The 8,702-nt window shown below is 60.2% G+C and overlaps 2 non-coding genes across 2 annotated transcripts; both read right to left on the reverse strand.

The window, feature by feature from the left end:
• Nucleotides 1-1,010: 1,010 nt before the first annotated feature.
• LOC140214857 (5.8S ribosomal RNA) lies at nucleotides 1,011-1,163 on the reverse strand. The gene has a single exon (XR_011891786.1). It is a non-coding gene; the product is annotated as a 5.8S ribosomal RNA (ribosomal RNA).
• Nucleotides 1,164-2,737: 1,574 nt separating this feature from the next.
• On the reverse strand, nucleotides 2,738-4,552 carry LOC140214855 (small subunit ribosomal RNA). Its single transcript, XR_011891784.1, has one exon. It is a non-coding gene; the product is annotated as a small subunit ribosomal RNA (ribosomal RNA).
• Nucleotides 4,553-8,702: the final 4,150 nt, after the last annotated feature.

The following is an 8,702-nucleotide window of genomic DNA, read 5'->3' on the forward strand; positions in this document are numbered from 1 at the left end:
CACGTTCGAAAACCCAGCGCCAACCGAGTGCGACGCCCTACCACGTCCTTCGCCCAACACGGAGCTACTTATAGACGAGGCTGGCAGGCGGTGAACCGCCTGCGCGCGTGCGGCGCACGAGCAGTTGCGTGGTAAGCGACCGTGTCTGAAGCCCAAACACCACCGAGGCAAAGATCGCCTTAGCAGCGCGCCGCTTCAGCGGGCACCGCAGGGGCGACTAAAACCTGGCGGGAGGCATCGTCTCGTGTAGCGTCGCCCCTGCCCCAACTGGAGTGGCCCAGTCTTTAGGGGACAGAGACTGCGAAGCACTTGGACCGACGGCGGACTACGACGGAACGCTTCAGCTCGGCCAACGGGGCACCCACGCTCTCGAAGGAGACATTTTCCGTTTCGCGGCAATTCTCCGCCGTGCCGTGACTCTTCTCGCTCGCAGACTGCGCTGTCGCGTCGAACCGCTTTCGGGGGCCACCCTTCTCCTCCCCGCTCCTCGCAAGAATCTGCCGATTCCCATTCCTGCGACGAAGCCCGGAAGGGCGCCCACACAACTGCGGTGACGTGAACGAGCGACCAGCTCTGGAGCTCGACGTACTTCGAAGGCAAACAGCGCAAATTGCGATCGCGCTGGCTTTGCGCACGGCGCGGGAATCGGCCGGCGTTTCATTCCCACGTTTTCCGTGCACGCAAGCGTGCGCTTCCGACTCTCTCGCAAACGTGCGCGCTACATGGCAACAGACGTTCGCGCCTCGTGCTTGGACCGCTCTTTCCCTGCAGGTATCCGACTCCATCCTGCGGCGGTCTTGCTAGAGGCGCGCACTCGTCACGCTGCAGTAGTAATGCCTCGTTTCCGTCTTTTCGAAGAATTGGCACAACGGTTTGCCACCGTCTCCCTCTCGTGAGGCCGCTGGCGCGTGGCTTTAGCGCTCAACGTACTGTCCATGATGCCGACGCGGTCAAAACGAGTCGACGGACGCACGTTCCCTGTGCGCCGAAGTCTCTCTTGATATGTGATCCGACCCTCAGACAGACGAAGCCAAGGGAAGACCCAAGGCCGCAATGTGCGTTCAAAGAATCAGTGCTCAGTGTGTCCTGCAATTCACACCAAGTCTCGCAGCTGGCTGCGTTCTTCATCGACCCGAGAACCGAGTGATCCACCGCTTAGAGTCGTGAAAAATAGTTTGTTCAATTCAGTACAGTACAACCAGGGTTTTAGGCACGTGGCGTCTCCCTGTGTGTGGTTTCGAAGAGCGCCTTTCGGCGTGCGCTCCTCCAGTCTCGCTCTTTCGGCGGCCGCGTCTCAGCAGCTGAAAGCCTAATGGCACTCCACTCCTGCTACTCGCGCGTGTGTTTTGCGCCCACGCCTTCCTCGCTTGCCCTCGAGGTAGCTTATGCCGTTTGCGCGCACTCGAAGCCGGTTTTACCTGCCATCCAACCACCGGACCCGTGTGTCTCGTGTGCACGTTCACATCGCTCCACTAAAAATTGCAAAGAGCGACAGAGCCATGATTAGGGCTAAGCCGCTGTGGAGTCTTTAACGGCTACACGGCCACGGGCAGGGCTTCACCCCCATCGACGTGCTTCGCTTCAGTCAGCAGTAGGTTCATAGAAGGGCCTCAAACACACACACACTTTCGCATCGGCAGATCGCCGCAGCATAACCGCTGTTGATCCAACAGCCTACTTGAGACGAAAGACAAGAGCCCGGCGCGCGTACTCGCGCAGCTCTCCAAAACCACTCGGCCAGTGCCAGGGACGGCTCCCTGCGCCGGCGCCACAACAAGTCTACTTGAGGCGGAAGACGAAGCCAGCAAGGGCCTGGCCGCAAGTGCGTTCGAATCCGGGACTACAGTCCCTCGTCTGTCCGTACTTCCTCTTTCGACGTGCGGCGCCTTCCCAAAGCGCACAAGTCCGCTAACCGCAGAACGCTTCCGACGTAGCAAAGCCGCGTTTCCTTCGGTACTTCGCAGCAACGCCGCCTTTCCCTCGGCGGCGGGCGAATAGCCTGCAGACGTCGTCGCATTAAACCGCGATCTCGACACCTCGCGCGTCACGAGCAGGAGCCGACCGGCAGCCTCCGGCCCTTTCGGACTCGGTGGCATTTGCCGCGGAGGACGGGAGAGCACTTTAGGCCACGGTTCCTTCCGTACTTGGCAGCCGCACCCTCATACCGACAGTTCCATGACCGACCGAGCGCCACACCGTTCCTTTAGTACTTGGGCGGCAACAAAGTCGGGTCGTTACTCCATACTCGCCGCAGGAAGCGACCGGCAGCCGCCAGACTTTTCAGACTCGGCAGCGTTTGCCGCGGAGGACGGGAGAGCGCTCGCACCACGGTTCCGTGTGTGTACTAAGCGGCAGCGGCATTAGCTCTCGACCGTCAGTTCCTTGACCGACCGCACGCTTCGCCGTTCCCCTCGTACTGGGCAAAGCAGCAGGTCGGGTCGTCTTACTCCCATTCCGCGCAAGAGCGCCAAAGCGGACAGAAAGCCCACCCAGTGTGCGTTACGCCGTTTCTACCCGCGGGCGCGGCCAAGCCAACCGTCCAAGGTTGCAGCCGGCGTCCACTGGGCGCAACAAATTTGGCACGGGGCGCCCCTCAAAATTCAGGCAGTCCCCGGCATGTTCGGGTATAGCCGTCCCCGCGTCCAAGCGGGGCCAGCGGCGGAAAGCGTCGGGCGCAGCGAGCTGCTTCACCCACACGGGGTAGAAACAATGGCGCTCGCCACCCTTCACAATCCGGTAATGATCCTTCCGCAGGTTCACCTACGGAAACCTTGTTACGACTTTTACTTCCTCTAAATGATCAAGTTTGGTCATCTTTCCAACAGACCGGCGCAACCGAAAGGCCGCGCCGGACATCGGTCCGAAGACCTCACTAAATCATTCAATCGGTAGTAGCGACGGGCGGTGTGTACAAAGGGCAGGGACGTAATCAACGCGAGCTTATGACTCGCGCTTACTGGGAATTCCTCGTTCAAGGGGAACAATTGCAAGCCCCTATCCCAATCACGAAAGAAGTTCCACGGGTTACCCAGTCTTTTCAGACAGGGATAAAGACACGCTGCTTCCTTCAGTGTAGCGCGCGTGCGGCCCCGGACATCTAAGGGCATCACAGACCTGTTATTGCTCTGTTTCGTGCGGCTAGGAGCCGCTTGTCCCTCTAAGAAGGTTGTAAGGTGCTGGGAACCCCGCACCTATTTAATAGGCTAGAGTCTCGTTCGTTATCGGAATTAACCAGACAAATCGCTCCACCAACTAAGAACGGCCATGCACCACCATCCACCGAATCAAGAAAGAGCTCTCAATCTGTCAATCCTCCCAGTGTCCGGGCCGGGTAAGTTTTCCCGTGTTGAGTCAAATTAAGCCGCAGGCTCCACTCCTGGTGGTGCCCTTCCGTCAATTCCTTTAAGTTTCAGCTTTGCAACCATACTTCCCCCGGAACCCAAACACTTTGGTTTCCCGGAAGCTGCCCGCCGAGTCATTTGAGTAACTCAGGCGGATCGCTGGTTGGCATCGTTTATGGTCAGAACTAGGGCGGTATCTGATCGCCTTCGAACCTCTGACTTTCGTTCTTGATCAAAGAAAACATTCTTGGCAAATGCTTTCGCAGTAGTTCGTCTTGCGACGGTCCAAGAATTTCACCTCTAGCGCCGCAATACGAATGCCCCCGTCTGTCCCTCTTAATCATTACCTCGTATTCCAAAAACCAACAGAACAGAAACGAGGTCTTGTTCTATTATTCCATGCAAGTTTATTCAGGCGACTCGCCTGCGTTGAGCACTCTAATTTTTTCAAAGTAAAAGCACCGGCCTTCTCGAGGCACACAATGAAGTGCACCAAGAAAGGACCGGCATGATGTTCAGTCCGAGCCGTCGCATCGGGTAGATGCACTACTCGTCTGGAACTGAGATCCAACTACGAGCTTTTTAACCGCAGCAGCTTTAGTATACGCTATTGGAGCTGGAATTACCGCGGCTGCTGGCACCAGACTTGCCCTCCAATTGATCCTCGTTAAAGGATTTAGAGTGTACTCATTTCAATTACGGGGCCTCAAAAGAGTCCCGTATTGTTATTTTTCGTCACTACCTCCCCGTGCCGGGAGTGGGTAATTTGCGCGCCTGCTGCCTTCCTTGGATGTGGTAGCCGTTTCTCAGGCTCCCTCTCCGGAATCGAACCCTGATTCTCCGTTACCCGTAACAACCATGGTAAGCAAGTAACCTACCATCGAAAGTTGATAAGGCAGACACTTGAAAGAAACGTCGCCGGCTCGTGGCCATGCGATCAGCACAAAGTTATCCAGAGTCACCACACAATACGGGCCGAAACCCGATCGATCTTGGTCTAATAAAAGCACCCGTCGCCCAAAGGGCTTCAGGCTCACTGCATGTATTAGCTCTAGAATTGCCACAGTTATCCAAGTAGGAAGAAACGATCTAAGGAACCATAACTGATTTAATGAGCCATTCGCGGTTTCGCCTTATTTCGGCATGTACTTAGACATGCATGGCTTAATCTTTGAGACAAGCATATGATTACTGGCAGGATCAACCAGGTAATCGTTCAACTGCGCGTCCAGCCTTTCAAGCAGGCCGGACGCCGTTTTTGCGATGCCGAGGCCACCTTCAGGCGCCCCAACACGCTTCGTTCTCGCAAAGGGTAGCACTTTGCACAGTCCGAGACGACGGCGTTCGAGCTCGCAACGGCGCCCTCCCCGCAGGGCCGGGTATCGCCACGCGGCAAGAAGCACGCAACATTCTCGATAGACCGGTTGTGTCGACTCGATCGCGGCTTGCGGTTTCTCTCGAGCCCGCAGCACTGGTGGACCGACCGACACTTGCAACGTAGCCGAGACGGCAAAGCCGCTAGGCGACGGGTCACGCCCGCGCCTTCGGCGCTTTCGTATTTGATTCGTCCGAGGACGATGCGGAACACACTTCGATATCGTGGAAAAAGCGTCGTCCGACAACCAGCCCCTAACGCATCAAGCGGATGAGGCTGCAGACGTCAGCTGTGGGATCCACGGGAGCGATACCGGGGACACGCTTGACGGGCACGAAGCCCGCCGCATATCAAACACCCAGGTCGCTTTGGGGGCGACTGCTCTCTGGGACCCCCATATAATAGCAGCGATAAGTACCCAGACCTCCATGGGGCCGTACTCGTGCCACTTTCGACGAGCGTTTGGCGAAAATCGTGCCGCCTCGTAACGCCGCGAGCAAGATTGAAAGCTTACGTCGGCAGCACAATGCCGAAGTCGTGAAAGCGCAGCGCGTCCACCGAATGCGCGAACGGCAATTTCTCGCCAATGGCCAGTACGGTTTCCTGCACAATTGCCTGTCTGACGCCCTACGGGGCCCCCGGCCGATCGATTCGAGGCACGCTAGCACGGCCCCTTCGCCATTTCCGAGCACGAGTGCGAACAGTGCGGGCGGCGTGCTCGACGCCCCGGCTGACGTCGTTTCGGACTTTGTCTCTTCGCGTGCTCGCGGCAACGCCGCGGCCAACGACGACGTCTGCGCGGTTCTTTGCCGGTTCCCGGCGTGCTACAGTGCAGCCCTCTGCAGGGTGACACCGGCTCCGTCGTGGCCGTGCGGCGGCTTGTACGCAAAAGTTGCGTCAAAGGCGTCGCGCTCGCGCCGCCCCGGCACACGCGGTTTCGGACTTTGTCTCTTCCAGCGCTCGCGTAGTCGTGGGCACGATTGTCGACGTCGCAACGGTGCGCGGACACCGCCACGAGCACGCGCAAGACGAAAATCGCACTACGGTACAATGTCGGCCGGGGCCGTACGGCCCCTTACAGTAGCAGCGATAAGTGCCCAGACCTCCATGGGGCCGTACTCGTGCGACGCGGCGGCGTACTGCGCCGAGCCGAGCGCCAATATTTGGCTTTTGCAGGGCGGATTCGAGCTCTGGCGATCGCCGCGGTACCGCCGCTCACCGATTCAAGGCACGCTAGCGCGGCCCCTTCGCCATTTCCGAGCACGCGTGCGAACAGTGCGGGCGGCGTGCTCGACGCCCCGGCTGACGTCGTTTCGGACTTTGTCTCTTCGCGTGCTCGCGGCAACGCCGCGGCCAACGACGACGTCTGCGCGGTTCTTTGCCGGTTCCCGGCGTGCTACAGTGCAGCCCTCTGCAGGGTGACACCGGCTCCGTCGTGGCCGTGCGGCGGCTTGTACGCAAAAGTTGCGTCAAAGGCGTCGCGCTCGCGCCGCCCCGGCACACGCGGTTTCGGACTTTGTCTCTTCCAGCGCTCGCGTAGTCGTGGGCACGATTGTCGACGTCGCAACGGTGCGCGGACACCGCCACGAGCACGCGCAAGACGAAAATCGCACTACGGTACAATGTCGGCCGGGGCCGTACGGCCCCTTACAGTAGCAGCGATAAGTGCCCAGACCTCCATGGGGCCGTACTCGTGCGACGCGGCGGCGTACTGCGCCGAGCCGAGCGCCAATATTTGGCTTTTGCAGGGCGGATTCGAGCTCTGGCGATCGCCGCGGTACCGCCGCTCACCGATTCAAGGCACGCTAGCGCGGCCCCTTCGCCATTTCCGAGCACGCGTGCGAACAGTGCGGGCGGCGTGCTCGACGCCCCGGCTGACGTCGTTTCGGACTTTGTCTCTTCGCGTGCTCGCGGCAACGCCGCGGCCAACGACGACGTCTGCGCGGTTCTTTGCCGGTTCCCGGCGTGCTATAGTGCAGCCCTCTGCAGGGCGACACCGGCTCCGTCGTGTCCGTGCGGCGGCTTGTACGCAAAAGTTGCGTCAAAGGCGTCGCGCTCGCGCCGCCCCGGCACACGCGGTTTCGGACTTTGTCTCTTCCAGCGCTCGCAACCATGTCGGGGCCGACGCCGACGACTGCGTGGTGTTTCAACGATTGCCGGCGTGACACAATGCAGCTGCGTGCGGGATGCCAGCGATTCCGTCGTGTCCGTGCGGCGGCTTGTACGCAAAAGTTGTGTCAAAGGCGTCGCGCTCGCGCCGCCCCGGCACACGCGGTTTCGGACTTTGTCTCTTCCAGCGCTCGCGTAGTCGTGGGCACGATTGTCGACGTCGGAACGGTGCGCGGACACCGCCACGAGCACGCGCAAGACGAAAATCGCACTACGGTACAATGTCGGCCGGGGCCGTACGGCCCCTTACAGTAGCAGCGATAAGTGCCCAGACCTCCATGGGGCCGTACTCGTGCGACGCGGCGGCGTACTGCGCCGAGCCGAGCGCCAATATTTGGCTTTTGCAGGGCGGATTCGAGCTCTGGCTATCGCCGCGGTACCGCCGCTCACCGATTCAAGGCACGCTAGCGCGGCCCCTTCGCCATTTCCGAGCACGCGTGCGAACAGTGCGGGCGGCGTGCTCGACGCCCCGGCTGACGTCGTTTCGGACTTTGTCTCTTCGCGTGCTCGCGGCAACGCCGCGGCCAACGACGACGTCTGCGCGGTTCTTTGCCGGTTCCCGGCGTGCTATAGTGCAGCCCTCTGCAGGGCGACACCGGCTCCGTCGTGTCCGTGCGGCGGCTTGTACGCAAAAGTTGCGTCAAAGGCGTCGCGCTCGCGCCGCCCCGGCACACGCGGTTTCGGACTTTGTCTCTTCCAGCGCTCGCGTAGTCGTGGGCACGATTGTCGACGTCGGAACGGTGCGCGGACTACGCCACGAGCACGCGCAAGCCGAAAATCGCACTACGGTACAATGTCGGCCGGGGCCGTACGGCCCCTTACAGTAGCAGCGATAAGTGCCCAGACCTCCATGGGGCCGTACTCGTGCGACGCGGCGGCGTACTGCGCCGAGCCGAGCGCCAATATTTGGCTTTTGCAGGGCGGATTCGAGCTCTGGCGATCGCCGCGGTACCGCCGCTCACCGATTCAAGGCACGCTAGCGCGGCCCCTTCGCCATTTCCGAGCACGCGTGCGAACAGTGCGGGCGGCGTGCTCGACGCCCCGGCTGACGTCCTTTCGGACTTTGTCTCTTCGCGTGCTCGCGGCAACGCCGCGGCCAACGACGACGTCTGCGCGGTTCTTTGCCGGTTCCCGGCGTGCTATAGTGCAGCCCTCTGCAGGGTGACACCGGCTCCGTCGTGTCCGTGCGGCGGCTTGTACGCAAAAGTTGCGTCAAAGGCGTCGCGCTCGCGCCGCCCCGGCACACGCGGTTTCGGACTTTGTCTCTTCCAGCGCTCGCAACCATGTCGGGGCCGACGCCGACGACTGCGTGGTGTTTCAACGATTGCCGGCGTGACACAATGCAGCTGCGTGCGGGATGCCAGCGATTCCGTCGTGGCGGTGCGGCGGCTTGTACGCAAAAGTTGCGTCAAAGGCGTCGCGCTCGCACCGCCCCGGCACACGTGGTTTCGGACTTTGTCTCTTCGAGCGCTCGCAGCGATGTCGAGGCGATCGCTTACGTCTGCACGGTTTGCGGTGTGCTACAATGCAGCAGTCTGCCGCACTACACCTCTTGGTTGCCGAGGCCAGCACGGCAATTTACTGAAGCGAGCGCATTGCGCCCAGGCGGCAGCGGACTTTGTTGCTTCGGGAGTGCTCTTGCTGTAAAATTTGAACGGCTGCAGCTGCGCGAAGCAAGTGTACCTATTTTCACTCTCTCTCTGTCTGCCTTTGAGGCGACTGTAATTTCACTTTAAACGCAACTGGAGGCGGGAGCAACCTGATGAGAGTAGGTGGACTTCGGTACATGTAATTTAGAAATTGCTTTCAAGCTTTGA

This window comes from Dermacentor andersoni, unplaced genomic scaffold, assembly GCF_023375885.2.
Source record: "Dermacentor andersoni unplaced genomic scaffold, qqDerAnde1_hic_scaffold ctg00000683.1, whole genome shotgun sequence".
Classification (NCBI taxonomy): domain Eukaryota; kingdom Metazoa; phylum Arthropoda; class Arachnida; order Ixodida; family Ixodidae; genus Dermacentor; species Dermacentor andersoni.